Genomic DNA, 24,725 nt, shown 5'->3' on the forward strand with positions numbered 1-24,725 from the left:
GGTTTTTTTTGTTTTTGTTTTTGTTTTTTTTTTTTGCCCTGGGTGAAACCTCCAGAGGGTTGCAATTGAGGCTCCTAGTCTGTGTGTGTGTGTGTGTGTGTGTGTGCGTGAGTGCACACAAATGCACATGGGGTGTATGCCAAACTGGGTCTTTGAGCAGGGTGAAATAAAGCATAAGTATGACCCTGCATACTTTTCTATCCTCCATTCAGGCAAGCAAAATTTGTGATCGGAGTTCAAGGACACCTACCAGCTGGGCCAAAACCCTTAGGGAGGGGTTTGGACTGGGAAGGAATGTGGGTTTAATAGGGTGTGTGAGGCTAGAGAGGGAGGCTGGGACTGCTGGGACCTGAGGTTCCTAAGTCGGGGTGAGCCAGCAGAGCTTGGGACATGGCATTGGACCTGCCTTTTTGCTGGCAGGGCTGGGTTAATTGATGGATATTTTGAGTGTTGCAGCTCTAGTAGAAATCCATGAGTGCAGAGTGCTTTTATCACCTAAGAACATCTGAGATGAGTAAAGGAAAAGTGAGACTCCAATTTCTAACAGCAGCTGCGCTTTAAACAAGTAGTAGGCCAAGTCCCAGAGCAGCATTTTCAGCTGAGTATCAAGAACAGCACTGTACACTTCAAAGTCAACTCCTATCCAGAGGGCAGGAAGATTTATAGGGAAGTACAAGGCTCCTTAGATTTTTCCTCCTCTGCAATCAGCAGATTGGGGCTCGGCTCAACAGAGGCAAGCGCTAGTTTCTCTTCTCCCCATCCCCCATAGGGCAGTGTGTGCTTTACATTCACAGTAGGTTTTAGCGAATGGTCATGTAAGGCACTCACTGTGCACTCCTATGCGTGTTTATTCAATCCCACTGTGTTCAATGGTTCTTACTCCCTGGTACATGTGCACAGAACTGCAGCCTAATAATTTAATGTATTTATTTAATCAACCTCTCACACTCTGTGTATGCACTTCACAAAGTAAAGCCCATAAAATCACAAAACACACACACACAGTATACGCGCACACACACACACACACACACACACACACACACATATACATTCACATATACATATATACACACTTAAGCATCCAGCATCAAAATACTGATTAATGCCATCTAAAAGTTAACAGTGCCCAGACAAGTGCATATTTCTTTATCAGGGGGTATGTGGTATGTGTAATAACACATACATTTGTTACTTGTAAGATCTGTTGCTTTTTCCTGTGAGTGAGATTCTGATGGACATGTCTGTAAGTTGATGCTCACAGGAAAAACGGAATTGTTAGGGTCCCCCTCCCACTCAGCTGGAAAGCTGATGACTGCAAAAGTCAGAATACTGGACATTTACATGCCTAACCTTTGAAATTAGGAAAGAGTTATCAAAAATGGTTATGGCAACAAGGCACTTGCCTACTGAGAATAAGTTCCAATGGGCCTTACTCCCAGGAAATTCATGGGAACTGAGACATAAACATCACCCTGGTAAAGCATCTGAAGTACGTAAGTGTCAGGGCTGCCTCAAGTCTCAGCTCACAAAAGACGAACGCCAATCTCTTCTTATATACAAAAGTGTTTATTGCAGTTCATTGTTTGCTCCACATCCGATGCGCGCAGCCCCACGTCTGTTACGCTTAGACCGTTGAAGTCCCCTCTGAGTCAGTCCCTCCCCTGCACCAGTTTAAGAAGCTTGCGCTGCTCCACCTCTTCCTCTCTTTCCTTTTCCGCAGGGTCTTCCTGCCCCCTGGGGTTTCGCCCCTCCTGGATTCCCCTGACGCGGAATCCCCAGACTGCTCTTCCCCCCTCCTGCGGGCTTTAGGACCTGGCTCTTCCTCCGGGCTCCCTGTACTTCCGCGCGCCTCTACATTTGAACTTGGCGCGCGCGCCCAACCTCTAACCTTCCTTTTGACAGTTACACTACTCCCTTCACTACTCCCCTCCCCTTCCGGGAGGGTGGCTTGCTCCGACCTCCCTCCCTTCTCTGCTGCCGGAGCTGCTTCCCCTGATACACTGGAACCTCCACCCCCTTCGCTGCACTCTGGCGGGGAGGCTGGTCCTGATGCCCAGCTGCCACTTTGGGATCCCCTGCTGGCCCCCTGTTCCTGACACGTCCCCCCTGGGGCTCCCCTGGCCCTGACCACCGGCGCCCCCTTCTGGGAATCCTCTGATTCGCTGGAAAGACTCATGGAATCTCTTGAGTCATTGTCATCCTCTTCCTCGCTGTCCTGGGATTCATCCCCATCGCTCTACATCTCCTGCCTACCCTGTGCCTCTGTCCCTGAACCCCTGACAGTAAGTGATACACTTATCATTCTATGAGCATGATCCAGCAAACATTGACCGTGACTATGTCCCATTGAAATAAATGTGGAACTGAAATTAGTAATGACTAATCCTAAGAGCCAACACACATTTAACTTAGCGGCAGGACTCACTGGGGCTCACTTCTGCATAACTATGAACATCATGGAGCTATATTTTATATCTCATTGTTTTTAATGGGTAATGACCAAGATTTGTCCCCAATAATGCCTTTGTCCTAGCGGCAGCTCTTCCACCTGTGTAAAGCAGGAAACTAGATTTTTATCACTTTCTTCTACCAAATGCAGACCCTCTGTATCCCCGAAAACTTTTTCTGATGGTTTCAGGGGTCTTCTGAAAAAAGTATGGTATATGGCAGGGATGTCCAATCGGTCGATCACGATCTTTGGGTCTGACTCCCAAAAAAAAAGCTCAACAACTTTGGACATCCCTGGTATATGACCTAGAGGGCTGCAACAGATATTGGGGAAAATGCTGTGCCTTGCCTTATGCAAGTGGAAGTGGAATTTGACCCTACCCTTCAATGCACAAATCCTTTTCGGGTGGAATGTGTCTTTTTGTGATGAAGTGTGTCTTCATCAACTGATACAATCAGAAATATCTTGTTGGGTAACTATGTATCTTCTCCTAAGGGCTGGGTGAAAATGGGCTGGGAAGAGGGTTTGGGTTGAATAGAGGTGCCCCTCCATTCGGCTATGCAAACTGAGCTGGCCTCCAGCTGACCACCACAAGCATCACGCTGTTGGCATCAGCCTTTCTTTTTTTCAACCACCAGATGGGGAGGTGAGTGGGAGGCACTGGAAACCCGAGCCAATTGGACTCTTATCACACCAGGCATTGGCCTGGTCCAAACCCAATAGCTGTGGATAGCCTGGAGCTGCCACAAGGATCAGGCTTGATCATCCCCCTACCAACTAATTTAGGCTGAGTCAAATCCTAAGAATGTATGTCACACTTATATGTTAAGAACATTGGATTGTTTGTGCTGAATGAGAACATTCAGCATGAATATTTGTTGGGTTTTTTAAATTATTGTTGTTGTTGTTTTTGACAAAGTAATAATCACAAATAAATAAGAATAAAAATGTGCACCCCACCACTGACACCATTCCATTGTAACTATCCAACCTCCCAAAATTTCAACACCTTTTGAGTTGGTTTGACCCCTTTCCGTTTTAACAGTACAAATTCTACAAACACCCTCCATATCTCCTCAAAATCATTTATCCTGCATATTCCCCATCTTACCTTAATGGCACATGCTAATTTATCATTAATAGTTATATCCCACACCTCCTTATGCCATTCTTCCATTTTATATTCTGCTTTCCCCTTCCAATTCCTGGCTATAATAATTCGTGCAGCTGTCAATAAAACTATGAGCAAGTTCTTCATAGCTTGTGAACCTTCCACACCATCGTATATTGATAATAGTGCTACCTCTGGACTTTTGGTTAGCTGTAGCCATGAATATTTGTAATGTGAATGAGCATTCTTGTCAATGAAAGCTTTACATTTGCATTGCTTAATGACAGAAGCAAGCGCCGGCACGTGCAAATGTATTTAAGCTGGGTACACATTACAACTGGAAACCACATTCGAAGCACATTTTCCTTCTGAAAGAATTCTGGGCACAGTAGTTTGTTAAGAGCTGCTGGGAATTGTAATTCTGTGAGGAGTAAACTACAGGGCCCAGAATTATTGGCAGAGGGAATGTGCTTTAAAGGCTGCAGTCTTAGATTGTGGCAAAGCAACTTTCAGCAAACTGAGACAGTGCACAGACCTGGTCTTCTTGTGCAGGACATGAGAGCATTTCTTATGATGTACCCTAGAAGCTTTGCAATGAAAAACACATTCCTTTCTTTGTTATTCATTTTTTCCCATCTCAATTTTTTAAAAATCTGAATGGGTAATTCCTACTCAACAGTAAATTAAGTACATGCCTGGCATTATCAATCAGTGTCAGTGGCTGTATCAGTTACTCAGTTGGATTAGAGCTGGATAAAAGCAACACAGAGAAGAAAAAACACGTGTTGTGGTCTCTCTCGCCTCTTCCCCATGTGATCTTCCCCTCAGTCCAATAAAGCACATCAACAACTATGTGCAGTGGTTTCTCCAGGTGGTTCTGATAGCTGAGGGAGAAGAACCTACCTCAAAACAAGGCCTGGTTTCAGGCTTGTAAAGTAGCCACATGGGTTCTCCAGCTGTTGCCCAAAGAACATTGAAACCTGCACAGATATAATCACCTCGCCAAGCAGCCTGGATACTTCTGTCAAAAACATTCCTGAAACTTCCAGTGATCCATTTGGGCCCTTGTCACCTATGAGATGCAACTTTAAGGAATTCACAGCATGTGCACCTGTGCAAAGCATTGCTTCCAGTGACTTTTTAAACATGGAATGACTTCTCAGCAGTGGTAATCAGCCTCACATGTCAAAACTGTCTGTCATCTGTTGTTTACTAGATTCAAGTTTCACACCGATAGATAATCTTCAAAGGAAGATTACCCTTCTTTCCTTTCTATAAGTAATAAGCACTGATGAATCGGCCATTCTTTGCCTTTGATCCATCAGGGCCATATTCCATTGTCAGGAGGACTTTGAAGTGGCATTAAGCATACATTAGGAACTGCAGAAAAGATTGCAATGTATATGTTTATTACTGCATATATACACCAGGGAACAGATGGGGAAGGTAATATCCCTTCAATCCCAAACCAGTGAGATGTCCAGCTGAAAAGGCATCAGTCATTGCTGCTTCAGGATTATTATTTTTTAAAAAGAACTGCCTTCTCTTTATTACAAAATACAACATAAGCTCCAAAGCGATTAAGGGATATGTACTTAAAATTCATTCCAGACTCAACTCGAGTCCATTCGACTCAGTTGCTTGTTTTGGGGAAAAATCATTAGCATCTAAAGTTTCAGTAACTTGGGAATGTTCCTTGGTTTTCTAAATGAATGTGTTTACCGCACAAGAGTCCATCATGAACAATTACTACAATTTTATATGAAGTTCCTATTAAATTGAAAAGCAAGATGTAAGGGTTCAGAATTCTTAATGGAATGAATGGTAATCAACAGTCTCTACGTTTGTCTTGTAATTGGACCTGCCAGAAAAGCTATCATGTTATTCAAACATTTGGGTGTTTCCCTCCCTCCGACATAATTTGATCCATAAGGATGTCTAGCTCAGTCAGCTTTCTGTACACAAAGGAACATTTAATAAATGGGCTAACTGAAGTGGACTGCAATGTGGGTTAGAGTCAGAATTACACATATTACGGCAATGTGCAGTTTCAGCACCTAGAATTACCAATAGGTGGCAGAAAGTCAAAAAAATGTAAAAATCCCAGATTTTAATAATGATCAAATATACAAGAATCCCCCTCTGTATCCCTTCCACATCTGCACAGAATTAGAAGGTAAGGGGAAAATATTTGTCAAACAGAGGGATTACTTACTAGGATTTACCATATTTTTTAATAATTTCAGCAACTTCCCAGGAGCGTGTGAAAAACCCAGTAGTGCAAATGAACTGATCCTTGTTAGATTTCCCTCGCCTGATAGCCACCTACAAATATATATGAGATTAAGCATTTCCAAATCCTTATTGTTATCCTTTCCCTTGCTGTTCAAAAATAAAACGATTTCCCACAGATTTAGTCACCTTTATCCTTCTTTAAACTTGGACAAAGCTATAAATTGAAAGCAATTAGCTACACAGGGCTGTTTTTGATTCAAAATGGGATGATCAGATAACCAACACATTTTCTGAAGCTGTTGCTAAAGCCTCAGGGCAGAGCATGATAGAAACTGTTCCACTGTGAAGTGGTTCAAACTGAGTCCATCCAAAGATATGTACTAGAGCGTGGGCCTCCAATAGGACTCCCAAAGGCACACAGGTGCCCACAGAGGCCTTCTCTGGCACATGCAATGTCTCCTCCCCTTGCTAAAACTAGGTTTGAAATAAACATTCTGTTTTAGCTAATATAAATAAATAAGCTGTATTATTATTGATGGCTCTCTCTCTCTCTCTCTCTCTCTCTGTATGTGTGTTACCAGTGACAATTTATCCACTTTGCAAATGTGTTGGTTGGTGACTCCCTACACGAGAAAAGCGTGGAAAATGTTTATTGCATATTTACAGAAGCATTGTAAAGAAGTTAACACAATAGCAGGGTTTTGTGTTTTTTTAACCACTTATAATATTAAGGACAATGTTTGGAAATATTTAAAGATATTAAGAAAATTATAGACACATACAACATAAGAAAATATAAAAGAATCGGGCGAGGGAATGGAGGGAAGTCAAGGGATCAGAGGAATCCCAAAATACAGTGGTACCTCGGGTTAAGTATTTAATTCGTGCCGGAGGTCTGCTCTTAACCTGAAACTGTTCTTAACGTGAAGCACCACTTTAGCTAATGCGGCCTCCCGCTACTGCCACGCCGCCGGAGCACAATTTCTGTTCTCATCCTGAAGCAAAGTTCTTAACCCGAGGTACTATTTCTGGGTCAGCGGAGTCTGTAACCTGAAGCGTATTTAACCTGAGGTACCACTGTACAGATTTAATATGGTATGAAAATGTTTTATTTTATTTTTTATTGTATTTGTTTATTATGGTATGTGAAGACAATGTCTGATTGTGAAAAATAATAAAAGAATTATAGAAAAAGAAAAACACCCCCCCCCAACATTTTGGGAGGGCTATTCAGGGCACCCCACCACCACTCCGCTGACCTCGCCCCATCCCTATAGCCAACCCCTTCCTGATATTCTTTCATTTTTTAAAAAAAGCTATGTGTGTTTGCTTGTTTTACTACTGTGAGAACAGTATGCTAGACTAGATAGCCCTTTGGCTTAATCCAGCCAAAAACTTTTACTGTGGTGATGGTACAACGTACTGTTTATACAAAGGATACCTGCCGTGCGATCACCCGATTAAATAAATACAGAGGTTCCTCTTTGGTGAGACAGGTGTGCTCAGTGCATGCTCATGCCATTCATTTTTTGAGGCTTATGGTTTCTAGAAATGTCTCCTCCATGAGGGGAGGCTGTGGTTTTCAAGGAGGAGGTGGCGATGCCAATCATTAAACCCCTTAGGCTGCATCATCCTTTGATTGGGTAGAATATTGTCTGCACTGTTAGCTAATTGGCAAGAGCATCCTTGTCGCCATGCCTTTAAAAAGCAAGCACACCACAATATCTGGAGACTTAACTTAAAAACCCTCCTCTCTGTTACTGGCTTATTATGTGGTGTTGGGAATGTTTTGCTGATATCCTTTCAACCAAAGGGGTAAGGTAGCTAGTCGTGGCTTACAGCAGAAATGAAACAATAGCCAAGTACCATTTCAGAGACTAGCAAATGTATTATTGGATTGCAAAGAGTGATGCATCTGATTAGGTGGGCTTTAGTCCTCAAAAGCTTACGCCATGATAAATTTGTTAGTCTTTAAGGTACTGGTCTTGTTCTTTTTGTTGTTTTGCTAACATGGCACCATAATTTACTTTATGGGGTTGTTGCGAGGATAAAAAGGCCATAAAACACTTTGGCAATGCTATTACAAAAAAGTAGAATGGCACAGAGGATGGTTCAGATGAGAACTCAGTGTGCAGAGCCTATATATAGTTCAGGGTCATGGATTGCACTTTGCCTGCTCACCGCACCCAGGCAAACTTCTCTTAGCAGACAGCCACACATTGGATTTGCGAATAACATGTGGGATCCAATGATTGTAGGCTGGAATATCCTGACTCTGTCTGAAATTCTTTTTTGATTTTTAGGTTAGGCTTTTTTAATTATTCTAAACCTGCCCCTAGGGACCACCCACCCCTCTGGATCTGTTCCTGAGGAAACTCAGGGGACAGGTCTAAGGTATTCCCCCCTCAATTTGATCTTAATATAAGATTAGGGTTTAAAAGTATAGCCAGGAGGGGCACCAAGTAGGACTGGACTCTTCTGTTTACCACCTAGTAAGCTGAAGGATCTGTTCCTGTGTGGTGTTGATCCTTCTCAAGAGGCACACAAGGGAAGCAAGCTGCTGACGAAGGAGCACATGATTTTCCTGCAAGAAAGCTGCTTGCAAAGCAGTACTGGCACCGTTGAGCAGAGGAATTGATCCTGCACAGTGGGGCATAAGGCAGGAAGAAGAACCACGACGTCAGGCTTACTTCTTCCTAGGAAGAACTATTCATTGGTTAGATAGGGCTTGGCCTATTTGTGTGGTTTCCCTGCTCTGCCTGCTTTGCTTTCCTGCCTGATGCCCCACCCACCAAGAGCCACAAATTGCTCTGGGCTGTCCAGCCCAACTTGCAGCCATCCATCGCTGTCCAACACCCGAAGCTCTCTGATTGGGCTCAGGCCTCAGTTAAATCCAGTGCACAGCCCTAATACACACCCTTGGCTGGCTTTGCCTGTCATTGGATGTGGTTGCACCTGCCATTGACCCTGGCTGTGCCTACAGTGTGTTTCCCTGCCTTCCTCCCCACCAGTTCCAAATGGGCACCATCTATCACTAGAGGTGGGCCAAGGAAGAAACAAATTTCTGTCGTGTCATTGGACAATCTGTGTGCTCATGGCTGCTGTATTCTTGTTCAGGGAAGAAACATGCTACAAATGTTTTTAAATAGCTTATTTGCTATATATATAATATTATTCATTGGTTTGCTTAGCTGTCTGTTTTCCAGACCAGTGACCTCTTTCTAGTATCTGAAATAAAACATACTTCATAAGGCAAACATTACACGAAGCACATTTATTTTTGTGCTACCCTGCATTTTTTTGTTGTTCAAACATGTGTGAAGTTTGTGAACTGTACCAAATTGAGCTACGTGAAAACCATAAATTTAAATGAATAAGACATTGGATTTTACATCTGGAGGACTGTGTTCTAAAAGCTGGAGTTGATTTAAAGTTGCATCAGGGCAGAAAGCAAACCAGATCTTTAATTTTTGTTCCATGTTAGCCAAAAATAATTTTTCAATGCCCTTCTTTTGCGGGAGCTCTCAATGTAACACGAGCAATGGAGGGTATTAACAATTAAACAACAATCTTAAGCAATAATCTCAGCTGCTGTTGCCTGCGGCAAAAACACTGGAGACAAAACATAGATTTTAAATGAGTTGAAGATGTTATGAGAGGGACATTTTCTGTGAAGGACACACACGTTTGTTTTATCCTGCCGTCTCTGTCCAAACAGGTTCACCAGGGTTTTGAAGCCCTACAGACCCTCTACCATTTCTGAATTGTGCTAATAGTGGCAGGTAGCAGTGCCTCTGTGTCCTGCTTCAGTTGGCACATAAGCAGAGCAGCGGAGACTTAGGAGCAGCAGTCCCAGAATTGGAACCTTACAGTAGCCCAGGGTCTGAATGAAGGAGGAGCCCAAGAAGCAAGGTCAAGAAGCAGTCCAAGGTCAAATCTCAAGAGCAACACAAGAAGTATGGCTCGCAGACAGTAAAAGGCCCAAATGCCCAACAAGGGTTTCTTTTTTTCTAATGACCAGCTAGGTGATAGGAGCCCACAAGTCAGAAATCTAATGGGAAGATGCTTCAGCATACTGTCCCTCTATGTGTGTTTGGAGGGAGGGCATTCTTGTTTCCTTTGTTATTATGTCATTTTTTTGGTGTTTTTATACCATAAACCATCCTGTGATCTTCCAATGAAGGGCAGTGTACAGTAGTACCTCAGGTTAAGTACTTAATTTGTTCCGGAGGTCCGTTCTTAACCTGAAACTGTTCTTAACCTGAAGCACCACTTTAGCTAATGGGGCCTCCCGCTGCTGCTGTGCTACCAGAGCCCGATTTCTGTTCTTATCCTGAAGCAAAGTTCTTAACCTGAAGCACTATTTCTGGGTTAGTGGAATGTGTAACCTGAAGCGTATGTAACCTGAGGTACCACTGTATAAATTTAATAAATAGTTCTATTACAAATATTGAATAATTTACAACCTAAACCTTCACTGTATCATGCAAAAGTTCACAGCTGCAAGCCATCCCTGTTGCTAGCAGATTTGCTCTGCATGTGATGACCAGCTTACTCATAAGTATTTATTTACTCTTGAGGAGCCCTTGCTCCTCTGTGTGATATTGATGGTGTTGGCAGCAATGCGCTTCCCCTCTTGGCTTATTTTAAAAATAATTTAACATTTTTGTGAATTGCTCCCAATATATACATTTATGTATGCAATTTTGCCTAACATACATATTTTGCCACCTTTCTTAATAGAATGCTTTTTTGTATATTATTTTAAACAATATGTTGATTTCTATGCACACTTTTTCATAATAAATGCATTTTTGTAGACACGACTTGGCTGGAAAAATGTACTACCAAATTCAGAGAAGTGTGAATTTTGGAGGATGGCAATATTTTGCTTCGTATATTGTTTCTGAAACTATGAATTAGGTGGCATTACCTTTAAATGTGAACTGAAGTGAAGTTGCCACCCATCCCTAGTGTCTGTGTGTAAAACATAGTGATATTTTCTTCTTTGAACTGCACCACAGCTTTCTATGTTGCCAGGGAAAGTCTGGAGATCAGAGGAACTCTCCTGCCTGGCTGCTCTTTGTCTCTCTGCTGCAGCTCAGCCAGATACAACACAGAGATGTATTTTCCTTTGTCAAACAGCTGTTTTGTGCAAAACTGGCAAATGGAAAAAACATGTATTTTGAAAATAAAATTAATTGCCAGTTTTACCCACTCGGAAACACGCTTGAAACATTTGCCTTTGCGGAAGTTTTTTCTCGTTCAATTCCATAGATGACACAATTTTAATAAAGACGTGTGTACACAGGTAAACAAAGAACCATGTATGTGTCTGCAAAAGACCTTGTACTTCCAGGACTTTGTGAAGGGGAGGGAAAATAGTAATTGAAGGGAGAGGCATAAAATTGCAAGTGCTCATGTATGGATAAAAGTGCACAAAAGCGCACAGAGGAAAATCAACCCACATAAACATTAAAGGCTTAGCATAGCCCAACCTTTAAAATGACTCAGGTAATGCAAGCTTCTTGTTTTTTAACAACTATTTTAAATTTTGGAGGAGTGGCTCTTTTTGTTTTGTTTTGTGTAGCCCCCCTCCCACACCCTTTTAATGGATTTATGATTTACTCCGTAGAGCTTGTTTTGGGATGGCATACGAACATCATAGATAAATAAATTAAACAAATAACCACATTGCAAAGCCTAATTCTACACATATTGATGTGCCCTCCCGGATGCCCCACCAAGATATATTTGTGCTTTTACTCCAAATCTTGGGACAGCCTCACCCATTCCTCTCCGTTCTGCTACTCAGCTTTGCCCTTCTTCCCCTTTGCCTTTTGCAAAATGTATCCTGCCAAACTGCTTCCCTTCCACTGTGCTGTTTTTCCATGTACTTCAGTGGCCAGGCAGCTGGGTGATCTACTCCTACAAATTGGGACCCAGGGCAAATGTTCCAGTGAAAGGAATGGTTCTGTGCCTACACTATTAAGTGGTACTTGTTGAATGAAAAAAAAAGAAGGTTCTTCTTTTCACTGTATATCCCTTGTCATTTTGTTTTTAACGCAGTTACTTGTCATTGACCAGCCAGATATTATTCAACGGAATATTTGTCAAAGCCCACCTCTTTCTCATCACATATTACCTAGATTACAGAGAAAGAACAGAGGGGGGGGGGGACATTCAAAAGTGCCAGAAAGGAGGTGGATGTTGGGATACTGAGGGTTCTGCTGCTTTTTCCTCTCTGGGGTGTCTGGGCTGAGGTTGCAGCTACAGAGATGGATGTCTTGCTAATGATCCGACGTAGCAACACGACCATCTTCACAGACGCCAAGGAGTCCAGTACGGTGTATGAACTGAAAAGAGTAGTTGAGGGGATTCTTAAGAGACCCCCAGAAGAACAAAGACTATACAAGGATGGCCAGCTTTTGATGACAGCAAAACCCTCAGAGACTGTGGCCTCACCAGCCAGCCAGCACGAGCTCAGGCCCCAGCGACAGTTGGCTTGGCCTTCAGAGCCAGTGGTGCCTTTGAGCCCCTCCGCATTGATCCCTTCTCCAGCCCACGCCCATGCTCCCAGACGTGATGAAGCCCCAGGACTCTGGCAGCAGTGCCAATGAGCAAGTGGTGCAGTGAGAGCCAGAGGGCTACAGCAGCGGCGTAGCGTGGGTTGTCAGCACCCGGGGCAAGGCAAGTAATTTGCGCCCCCTAACCCCTAACCTGCCACCGCTGCCAGCTTCTTCTTGCTGCTGCCTGGGCTGGTCTGGTGTGGTTCTCTCCCGCGCTCAGCGCTGCGCTGGGCGGCCGCTGCACTGTCCCTCCCCCAGATAGTCCCTCGCTCTCTCTCCGCACCGCACGCCTGGCACCCACCCCCTCCACAGTGGGCGGCGACCCAGCGGCTCGGATCGGATTCGCACAGCCAGCACTGCAGTGAGAGTGAGTGAGTGAGCAAGGTAGGGGCAGAGAGCTGCGAGTGCGAGCGCGCCCCCCCCCAGATGTTGCGCCCGGTGCGGCCGGCCCCCCCTGCACCCCCCACGCTACGCCACTGGGCTACAGAGCAAGCTGCTCCTCCCTTCCTCAACCCTCCACTGTGGAGAGAGGTATTCAATCCAGGTTCCCCTCTATTCCGCCTCTCTCCAAACAAGACCACACCTCCTTCCAAGCCCCTCCCCACTCATCAAACAGAGCAATGTTTTCATTTTTGGTTTTGGAAACAATAAAAGCTCAGCTGGTTGTTTTTTTAAAAAAAGTGCCAGAAAGGATATGATTAAGGTTATATTTCGCTGCACTGTAGGTATGCCCTTGTATCAAATGAACAGGATCAGCCTAAGAGAAGATAGAGCCTATGTCAATCCAGCTGCTGCAAAACACTTTTTGCTTGGCTGAAGGCTCATTGCAAAAGTCCCATTTTTGACAAATGCAAGAACTCTCCCTGAGCATTACCTGCCACCGTCAAAGAGGGAAAGTGTTACCGATGACTTATTCATAGTGACACCGAGAAAATCCTGCACCCTCCAGCAGATTTTGTAGCCTCCAGTAGCCTTCACAGCTAAATCCCAGGTTAGACTTCTGCTTTCCTGGAAATAAATGCAGGGTATTCCCTCTTTGCACGCTGCAAAGGCGTTTATTTTTTTTAGAAAAGAAAAGAAAGATGTGATATGGAAGAAATAAAAGGAAGATTTCCATGACTTCAAGCAAATAGAAGTCAAGGCAAATATTGCGGGGAAAATATTTGCATCTATGGATCTATGCATTTCAATCTCTATAGCCTTTGAAAATTGAAGGGTTGATTTTGGTGCCCTCCCTGCAATGTGTCGTGTAGATTATTGATTTAGAGGTTATGGGTAGGGTTGCTTTTTATTGTTTTTATTCATGTTTTCATTTGCTGTAACTTGCTCTGGGGCCTTGTGGTGAGCCCCTCCGCATTGATCCCTTCTCCAGCCCACGCCCATGCTCCCAGTCATTAAAACGCCCATCAGTCATTAAAAAAAACTTTGATAAAAGAGGGTTTCCTCCCCACTGTGATATACATAACTTTGCATTCTGCCATAACGCTGCACCTCAGGATGGTGGTTGTTTAGCTCTGACCCCTATTGCTAAGCTGGTGCAACACCCTGGGAATGCAGTGATCCTAGCTTGCGCTTGAGATGGTTGGCAATGAAGTAGCTTAGGAGTTTGAAGGAAAGAAGGGTTAGTATGTTACAATACAGTAAGCAAACACAGTTCCACAGCAGGCCAGAGATCCTCACGATGTGTCTAAAACACAAATTATTGTAATTCACCAAACACATTTGACTGCACTTTCTATTCATTTCCCCAGAGTCTACATAGACATTCTGTGTAAGGTGTCTTGAAATTGATGGAGGCTGTACTTCAGCCACAGGGCTTAAGTTGATTGTGCCCAATGTGTTGGGTCCAGACTAATTTAGGTCCTACTGAAATCAATGCAACAAGTTATTTACAACTTAAGTCCCATTGATTTCAGTGGGGACTATGCTCAACTAGTCTTTGGCTGCAATTTAAGCCTGCTTACCTGGGAGTAAGCCCCATTAAATTCACTAGGGCTTACTTCTGAGTAGACATGGCTGGCGTTGCACTGAAGCCAGCCTATCATTTTCGCAGACAACAAAGAGCTGATTCGGATATTTCAGCCCCTTCACTCTTGCAAAACCAGAGTGAATAGTGTCATAAGGCAACTCTAAGATGCAAATGATAAGAAATTTGATAGGAATTACTATTTTCTATATTATAACATCCCACGCAGAAAAGAGTTATATACCCCAATTATCTTATCATAATTTTGTGCACTTCAGAATAGGTTCCCTGTTGGACCGACATGAATACTTTCAGAACCAACCTAATGAAATTCAAAGTAAGTCCATATAGCCAAAGACGGTGATTGGTTGGTGAGTGGCTGTGCTCCATCCTGATACTTTAAAAAGTCCCATGACTGAAAGTGATGGGGCTTCTCATCTCCAAGTATTAAGGGTTGTTTTGTAGGCAGTATTGGGAAGGAGCAATTTTTCATTTGAGAGGCAACACCTGTGAGGTGGAGTGCTTGGCTGCTGCCCCCACCAGGCATAGGCAGATACAGAGATTGTGCTGGGTGTGTTCAGTCAACCCCTATTTTTTTAAAAAAAAACAACAACTGAGGGCCAAGGAATAAGGACATAAGGAGTAAGGGGGGGGAGAGCCAGTGTGGTGTAGTGGTTAAGAGCGGTAGACTCATAATCTGGTGAACCGGGTTCACATCCCCTCTCCTCCACATGCAGCCGCTGGGTGACCTAGTCACACTTCTCTGAAGTTTCTCAGCCTCATTCACCTCACAGAGTGTTTGTTGTGGGGGAGGAAGGGAAAGGAGATGGTTAGCCACTTTGAGTCTCCTTAGGGTAGTGATAAAGTGGGATATCAAATCCAAACTACTACTACTACTACTACTACTACTACTACTCTTCTTCTTCTTCTTCTTCTTCTTCTTCTTCTTCTTCTTCTTCTTCTCTTCACAGGCAGAAGCTGCAGGTCCATTCCAGCCTTTTTCTTCTGCCTGCATTGTGTCACTGTCTCAGGGCTCTGCCTTCATCTGAGCTCTGTTTCTGGAGAGAACTGTGGGGGGTGTGTGTGAAAGGCTCTGTTCCCTCTGGATCTGCCCTGCCTCTTGTTAGCTTGGTGTAGGTCTTTTTCTCAGCAGGAAAAATTATCATGTTTAGGTTTCTTGACCATTCTCGTTGTGGTGGTTTTGTTGCCTTTTGGCCCCTTCTCCTCTTCCTTTTCCTCATCTGTCAGTCTTGTCATTTCCCCTCCTCCCTTTTTTCCTTGGTTGAAATAAACAAATAAGCAAAAAATCCCTGGCCACACGCCCTAATGAAATGTGCTGCGCATGCCTATGGCCCCAGGGATTCCAGACCCATGTTTGTGACTTCTGTGCAGAACATGTGCTACAAATATGCAAAAATGTTGTGCATGATAGGAATCGCCTGGTAAATGTCAGAATTTTCTACTACGCTGCTAAATCATGGGTGGCCAGTCCATGGCCTGCCAAGGCCTGGGGAGCAAACCTCTCCATTCACGAGCTATCTGACATTTATTATAACAAACATCTGGGGATGCATGTTACAGGAAATATCAGAAGCACAACAACAATGAATGTCAGCATCTGTAGGTCATTCTTAAAATTTTAGAAGGCCAAGAGCCATTACTAGAATATTCTGGTGTGAGTGTAGCATTCTCACTGAAGAACCTGATGCTAAATATGAAGAACAGTGCCCTGAAGTGTTCTTGAACAAAAAGCTTTATACATTTACTTTTTAAAATGCAGCCAACTGTGCTGCACCTGTGTCTGTTATAGACCTGACTCCATAGCTCTTGTGTATTCAAGCACACATTAATAAAAATCTATCATTATTTTAAGAGACCAGCACTGGCAGGAGCAAGACAAATGAGTGTGCATATCACCATTGTGTGCATTGGGGGTTACCTTTACAGGAATTTCCTGCAACCCTTTCCTATGCAGAATTTATTGTAAGGTAGAGAAGTATGTTAATTATGATATAGCTGATAATTAATCATAGAAATCTATATTATACTAGAGCCATTCATTTTCAGGTAGTGCTAAAGGCTGGAAGCATTAGAAGCCAGCTGAAGTTTGAGAAATGCAAAGCTAATACACTCTGTTTTTCCCTTCAGACCTAGGCTTGGACAGAACTTTAAATTCAATTAATTTGCTGGATTCCACATTTTGATTGGAAGCAAAGTCCCACACTTGCCAAATTTATCACTAGGCTTATGCTTCAGTATTTGGATCACAAGAAAGTGTTATTTTGAAAAATGGGTAACACCAAACTATTGGATCAAAGCACACCTGCAGATAAGCGTCTAAGGGTCATCCTGGATGTGTTAAAAGCAACAAAGAGTCTTGTGGCATTTTCAAGGCTGGCCTTTTTTTAAAAGCATGCTTTCATTGACTGCAGCCCACTTAATCAGATGTGTGGAGTATACAGTGGTACCTTGGGTTACAGACGCTTCAGGTTACAGACTCCGCTAACCCAGAAATAGTACCTCGGGTTAAGAACTTTGCTTCAGGGTGAGAACAGAAATTGCATGGCAGCAGCGCGGCAGGAGGAGGCCCCAACAGTTAAAGTGGTACTTCAGGTTAAGAACAGTTTCAGGTTAAGAGCAGACCTCCGGAACGAATTAAGTTCTTAGCCCGAGGTACCACTGTACTATGATCCTCAGGTGCCAGGTATATATGGGTGGGGAGGATGTAAAGTACTGAGTTAAATGGGAATTGATTGCAAAAGTACAGTCTGTGACAATTCAATTAGAGCTTAAATGTATGCAAATTGACCCTTAAGTGCAGCAGTAATTGGTGATGATGTAACCAACTTAAAAGTGCTGGATAAACTAACACATGTCTGTAAGATGAGCACAGTGTCCCTTCACAGCTGCAGTGCTTGATGATAACGATGCCATCCTAACTTTACCAAGTAAATGCTAGATGACCCTTGGGGTCCCTTCCAAGTCTGTGATTCTATGATTCCAGGACCTGTAATGGGACAGGAAACTATTGGCCTTATTCAAACCCATACAAATAGTTGCAATTCAATATTGTCATGCGGGTGTTACTATTTTAAAGGTCTTTTGTTCTGGAATGGCTATCTTAAGAGAAGGAACAGAGGGCCCTGATCAGTTTAAATGTTCTACTGTTGATATCTGAATAGTGTCATTTCAAATGTCAGAGGTGTGTGCACATGTTCATTTGCCTGGAGATGGCCTGTTTGTCCTGTGCAGAATTCAGAAAGGATCTCACTTTTAAAAAGAAATGTTAATGGCAGGTATGTGTGTGTGTGCTGAGAGAGAATGGAAGGTAGGAGCTGTGGAATTGGAGGACTGGGAGATTAGCAGACGTGGTTTGCTAGTTGGTGTGGAGCCACTAGTCTAACTTCTCAGCAGGTGAGTCACTGTTGCTCACTGAAAGGGGGAGGTGGCATGGTGCAGAAACGGCAGCGGAGCTGATCCAGGGCTTCTGCTGGTGCATTTGCACCATGCTGACCTCTCTGCCACCTTTCCACTCTGTCCCAGTAAGCAATAGTAACTCCCCTGCTGGGAAGCTAGCAAAGCAACTCTCCTCCATGGTGGCCAATTAGATGGTGCCAGATGGAACCCAAAAACAGACTGGGGCAGCCTCCTCAACAAATTGGGGTGTGGGATTTTAAAAGGGTGGCAGCAGATTGTCAGTTACTCCATTTGTTGTCGTATTTTTACTGCCAGGAAGGGTGTGAGGTGCTTATGGGATCTTATTGCTCAAATAACTTGATAAGCTATGCACCTGGACTTGTGTTTGCTGCCTCACGTCAGGCAGCAAAATGTCTTGGGCTGGCTCGGCCTCTTTGCCAATGACCACAACTGGTTTTTGAGGATGCATAAGACAGCCCAGTATGATCCATTCACTCCCAGCAATTTTATTCCTGTTGCTATTGTTCTCTTATTACTTCTCATTCTCTTCTTCTCACCAAGATTGTGTACAGAGCAAATTGTCATTGTAATGTGATTGACGTGTTGATCTATACGCTCTGCATTCATACGTAATTTTAAAAAAACAACAATGAACAGATTCTGGCACTGTAGCAATACATTTGCTGTATTTCCACTGCAGTATTTATCCCATTAGAGTAGAATACATCTACTACCTACAGATGCATTAGCAGTATTGTTACCATGGGAATAAAGATGACCTACAACACCATACATGATTCATACCTGAATAGCAATATTGATACTACCTCAGGCTCCTGTTTCCTTGATTACAGTTTCAGTGGCACAAGTAAGTACATAATGACATGCCTGTAATTTTTATATTATTGAAGACTTTATCATGTCAGGAGTCATACTAACATTTACTCATGTGCTTCTAATGGGAAGATAACTGGCTGTAAGGCAGATTATCGGCCTTTTTTAAAAAAAAAGCTTTCCTGTGACAGTCACTTTATTTCAGAAAAAGTGCCTTATGAAGGAGCAATTACCCGGAGTAAATGGATTTCCAAGTTGACAAAGATAACAGGCAGAGAGTGGTACATCTATGAAATAAACCTAAAATCAAATCAGGATCAGAGAATGTTGAATGATGTTCAAATAATGCAGTCTTGTTGCTGCCTAATTTAAAAAATGGTTTTCAGACTCCAGAGGCTGGATTGCACAACATCTTAGCTGTTGCCAATTGTAGCTCAGAACAGAAAAGTGGTTCTGGATTTCCTTGCAAAAATCTAGAACCTGTTAAACAGAGTTGTGAAAGATGCTTTTAAGTTCTAAAAAAAAACACACAGAAATGGGAAATATGACATATTGGGTTGTATTCAACTAAGTCTTTTTCAGAATAATACCATTGAAATCAAGTAATGATAACTAATATGTAAATCAGGTTTAAATAATTCAGACTTTAGTACACACTGGCTTTGAAAGTTTATATTCATATTGCAAGAAGTTTGCTAAATATTTCCCAGTGGGTTGCATCCCAATGAAGTCATACTCAAAGTAAACCCATTCAAATCAACTATCATGACCAAATGCTAGCTACAATTAGCTTTTAATCTACCATTCAAGATACATAACAAGTTAACAGGTTTGTATAACAACATTATATCAAAGGGATCAGGGTTTTAAGATTTTATGTATAAGGCACCTGATGCTTACATTTTTTGTTGGGGTGGGGAGTGGATACTTTGAATGCAAACAGCTTTCTCAGTACAGGGGGGGAAATGCTCCTGCAGGGGCTTCAGATGGACTCCCTCTAATTGACTATGAGTTGAGCATCAGTTGAAAAGAGACTCTTTGATGGTGCTCTCCCAGTGCCAATGAGCTGATTGAAAGGAGGTTGTTCTAACTCACTATCATCTGATCACTGGTTACAGCAGGGGACTGAAAAATGCTGCTGATGAAGTTGGCCTATGAAGGCAGGTGAGATAAGGATCTGGCCCTTTATGGCTGCAACCTTTTACATTTCAGTGGGGCTTAAGAAGCCTAACGGAAAACAGGTTAGCAATTGTCCCTTACAGCTCTACTGCTCTTCAGTTCTAAGCATATGGATATTTATTTACAGTATCATTTTTACTCAGTTTCTGAAAATAAAAAAATGCAATAAAAACAAAATTATAATTGAAACATGTAAAAATTTGAGGGGTTTTTTTACTGAAGTGAGAATTGAGTGACATAATGGGTGCTATGAGCTTGTTGAGTGACGATTGCATAAGTGGGGTTGTGATTAGTTTTGTGTGATGTGAATGATTTTGGTGATCGTATTATTATGTGTTCTCGTAACATTAGATTTTAAAGATGGTATCTTGCCATTATGTTGCATTTCGATGTATCTTAATGTTCTATATGTGGTTTACTTTTGTGGTTCTTAGTTGTTTTACTTAGGTACATTAAAAGTAATATAAAAACATGGAATTATTAGTACTACCAGTAGTATGAGTGCCTATTTGGTTTTGAATGTGGAATTTGAATTGCAATTCTTACATTGATTCCACTTGGGATTTGTACAAGACTGAAATCTGAAGCACTGTATAACTTAACTAAGAAAGTTGAGATGAAATAAAATAAACCTCCCTAACAAATCAATTATTATGGCTTTCTTTAAGATTACAATAGACTTTCAAATGTGCCGTGAATAGAAACCTTTTGGGGATGAATGTCTCTGAGATACTTGGTGGATATTTTTAGGGTGGTTTTTTTTAATGGCTAATCTAGAGATGGACAATTGCAAAATCTAGGCTGAGTATGCATATTTTAAGGAAACGCTTCAGTTTATATTGATAAATTAAGAACAGTGCCTTCTGTAATTTAGGCCCACTTGTACTTTGACCAGCAGACAGACTGATATTCTATCCTCTTCATTAAGTTTGCATACAGTATATATTACCATAAGGGAGAGAGGGGGTGGGAAGCACCCAACAATAAAGGATGCAGTCATCCCCATGTAAGCAACATACACCGTAGCTGAATGAGACATGCCCTATATAGGAATAGAATCATTTTGGCTGCTGAAACTCATCACCTGTGTTCCGTCCTTCAACTGCTTGGCTGGAGAATGCAGTGTGTATTTTGCATGTTCCAAATCAACTAGGCTCAAGAACTTACTGGTGTTTCTTTCCCTAACAAACATGTCTCGGTGACAGCAGACGGTGTGGTGGAGCGGCGCCACTCACCTGACCTTGGGTCAGTCGCATCACTGCTGCTTACTGGGAGGTAGAGAGGGAAGGAATGAGGTGGCAGCCAGGTCAACAAGCAGCAAATGTACTGGCAGGAGCACTGGATTGGCTCTACCTGAGAATTTGTATTGCACCAATCTTGCTGCTGCCTCCCCACTTCCTAACTACCTCCCAGTAAGCAGCAGCAGCACAACAACCAATAGGAGGTCACGTGAGCTGTGGCGGCCACCACACCATCAGCTACAGTGTCTCGGGCTTCTTACGTAGAACTGGAGGTGTGCCTTTTTTCTCTTTCAGCAATATTTATTGAACTCTATTAGCATAGCTGTCAACCTTCCCTTTTTTTTGCGGGAAATTCCCTTATTCCAGAGCCGTTTCCCGCTGCTTCCCACTGCTATCCCGGATTGTTAGATATCCCGTAGACTGTCCCCGGGACAGGTGAGGCTGCTGATCCCTTATTTTGAGGCTTCTGATCCCTTATTTTCAAAACTGAAAGTTGACAGCTATGTCTATTAGCATTATATCCAATAGGGTTTTAATAACGTGTCGCCGGGGCTTTTTATGCAAAGATGTTGACGCCGACATGTTAGCTCTTTTAAAAAAGCTCCTTGCTTCTGTTTGACAAATGAAAAACTCATTGATCCCAAAAGACGCTGTTAGGTGAGGCTTAGGGCTCACAGTCACTGCCATTGATCCAAAGAAATGCCTTTCAAAACCCCATTAGGAACTTGCCTTTTTCCTATGATGATGATGATTCTCCCAGGCTACAACGGAGAGGGCATCTCGTAAAAATGGCAGATAAACGGACTCTTCCTTCTTCCCTCCCTACTCTGTGTTCAGCCCTTTCTCAAATTCCATTTATGCTGTCGTTCAGGTTTCATACATACATACATACATACATAAATGCTGCCATGTTTAGAGACTTCTTAGCACTATATTCAGCACTATGTTAACAGATTGAACCTTTGGAAAGAAAGAAAGAAAGAAAGAAAGAAAGAAAGAAAGAAAGAAACTTATTTTGAGCACTAATTTCTCCCTGTTTTACCATTTATCTTAGAGAACTTTCTCTAGTAATGAGTTATTGATTCATTGTGCTAGGATCACCTCCTGGTATCAGATGAAACATCCAGAAGTTGTTCTTCCCCTTACACCATTGGGGTTATAGTAGGTAGCTATGAAATGAAAATTATCAGAAGCTTCATCATGTGCAACAATATGATTATTATTTTAATTTATTTACCCAGTTTTTATTTATTGAATTTCTTTACCACTGTTCAGTACAACTGTTACCAAGCTAGTTTAAGGTAAATGCACATCATTCTGGTTCAATAAAAAGCACACAGATCATACATAAATATGATTATTAGAAGCAACATTATTATGATCATCATCACAGTCCATTAAAATAGAGCCATCTATGCGCATGGCACTTTGCAGATTAAGCAGTGCAAAAAAAGGGAAGTCTCTTCCTTGGAGGATTTTGCAGTCCAAATTCTGATAGTGGAGAAGATAACAGAGGGGGAGAAAATATGAGGGAAACAGGAAATGCTTTATTTCTGCTGTGGGCATTTAGATATTATTTTTAAAAAGCTTTATTATTTTTGCCTATCGTATTTCACATGCACTTTCAAAACTGGGTAAAAACTACTGAAAGACCTTTAAAACATCACTACATCATAATGTTCTGTTTCTATCATGGGATTAGAACCACTGTAATCCTACATTAACAAAGCGGTTCTGATTCTCTTTAGCTACACAAGATCTTTCAAATGTTCATCAGTTTATCATGTGATACATCTGCAACGGATTATCAAAAGAGCACCCATGTTACAGAATTAATTTGAAGATCCAGGTGGTGTTTAGAAACTGGTCTCTTTTTTTGAAATGCTAGAACTAGTGAATATAATAGGATCATTCAATGCAGTAACCTGGATGGCTGGTAATAATATATTTATAGAGTCAAGCCCCACGAGATGATAAACAAGGATGAGCCAGCAGCTCAGATAAAACCGTCTATGACACAATTTTGCTAAACATGAGTTGAATTTGACAACAGCTGAAAGGCACCAAGATCCCCTAGCTCAGATTCAACCTATCTGTCTATCACTAGCTACTGTTGACAGGGTTAGGGATCTTCTCCCACACATCCTGATCTCGTTCTCCTGGTTTTATATCTAGAGCCTTGCTTCCGATTCCACCCCCACAGTAGGGATCCTGTGACTCAGAGCTTAAACAGACAATTAAAAGCTCCATGTGATGTATCTGCTGCTCAGACGTACCATTTCATTTTACAGGTGTGGGGAATGAATGTTTGAATGGTCTCTTTTGTAAAAATGCATTCCTTACTACACATTCAAAACTAGTGAGGAGAAGGTTCTAGGCTCGCCTTTTCTGTGGCATACTCTGTGTATGTGTGAGGGGACGTTCTATGTGGAGGGGAGCATTCAGACATTTGATCCCCCACCTTCAATACGAAATGGTACAGCCCAGAAATGGATACATCACATGAAACATCTGCTCATAATTCTTAGGTAGACACATGCAGGACCTACCACAAAATGTTTGGCTAGCCACGCCCTTCCCCAAGATACACCATTCATGGCTCAACCACACTTCATTTTGTGGCACGTTTCTAGGCACAAATTCACACTTTGCACATCTGTGTACAAGTGATGTTTTTGGTTTTTGGCACCAGTGTTTTCCCAGGAAATCCCATGTTCATTTGAAAGAGCAGATGGCACTTGGGTTTTCTGCAGAGTACCAGTTGCTCTGTTTCAGCAGCAAAAGATATATGTCAAGGAACTGTCAAGCAAGCCCAGGTCAACAGAGGGCAGGGAAGCATGGGAGGCACATAATGCAATTAGCCTTTTATTAACAGAAAATAAAAGCACAGGTTCATCTTAATCCAGCTGAGACATTGCTGAAACTGACCACTACCCTGTGCTCACCCCTCCAGCCTCTCACTCTGGATCCCTCCCAAGCAGACAAGGGCTGTGTTAAGGAGGACGAGCTCCTCCTCTGGGCCTGTCTGGCCCATTGCTCAGCAACATGCAGGACTTTCCTTGACCTGGGAGTCGGGGGGGGGAGAGCCCCCTCTGAGACTGTCCTGCTGTTGTGTAGCAGGGGCAACCTCTCTGTCGTGAGTCTGCGCTCACACGGTGACTGTCAGCCTCTAGCCCTCCTGTCTTGGAAGGCCCTCCTTCTCCCGACCCTCCTTGATCGCTCAGACCCCTTGCTTCTAGCGCCTCCCAGCTCATCCCTTCTGGAGACTGCTCTTCTGTGTTCTGCTACCATGATGTGGGATCTAAGTCATTGTCTTCTGTGTTCCCACCACTCTTCCTCATCCAGCCAGCCCCTGAAAAAGACTTTCTGGGGGAAAGCATTGGGGGGGGGGACCCACTCAGACATGGACCTGGAAAGCCTGGACCTGTGCCCAGAGTTGTTGTTGTTGTTTAGTCATTTAGTCATGTCCGACTCTTCTTGACCCCATGGACCAGAGCACGCCAGGCACTCCTGTCTTCCACTGCCTCCCGCAGTCCTCTGTCATCCCCTTCTCCTTGTGCCCTCCATCTTTCCCAACAGCAGGGTCTTTTCCAGGGAGTCTTCTCTTCTCATGAGGTGGCCAAAGTATTGGAGCCTCAGCTTCACAATCTGTCCTTCCAGTGAGCACTCAGGGCTGATTTCCTTAAGAGTGGATACGTTTGATCTTCTTGCAGTCCATGGG

The 24,725-nt window shown here is 42.8% G+C and overlaps 1 pseudogene across 1 annotated transcript; it reads left to right on the top strand.

The window, feature by feature from the left end:
- The first annotated feature begins 12,027 nt into the window (after positions 1–12,027).
- LOC308464879 (elongin-B pseudogene) lies at positions 12,028–12,434 on the top strand (annotated as a pseudogene). Its single transcript has one exon. The product of its transcript is annotated as an elongin-B pseudogene (transcript).
- Positions 12,435–24,725: the final 12,291 nt, after the last annotated feature.

The sequence above is a fragment of the Podarcis pityusensis genome (assembly GCF_964106645.2).
Source record: "Podarcis pityusensis genome assembly, chromosome: 1".
In the NCBI taxonomy this organism is placed as follows: domain Eukaryota; kingdom Metazoa; phylum Chordata; class Lepidosauria; order Squamata; family Lacertidae; genus Podarcis; species Podarcis pityusensis.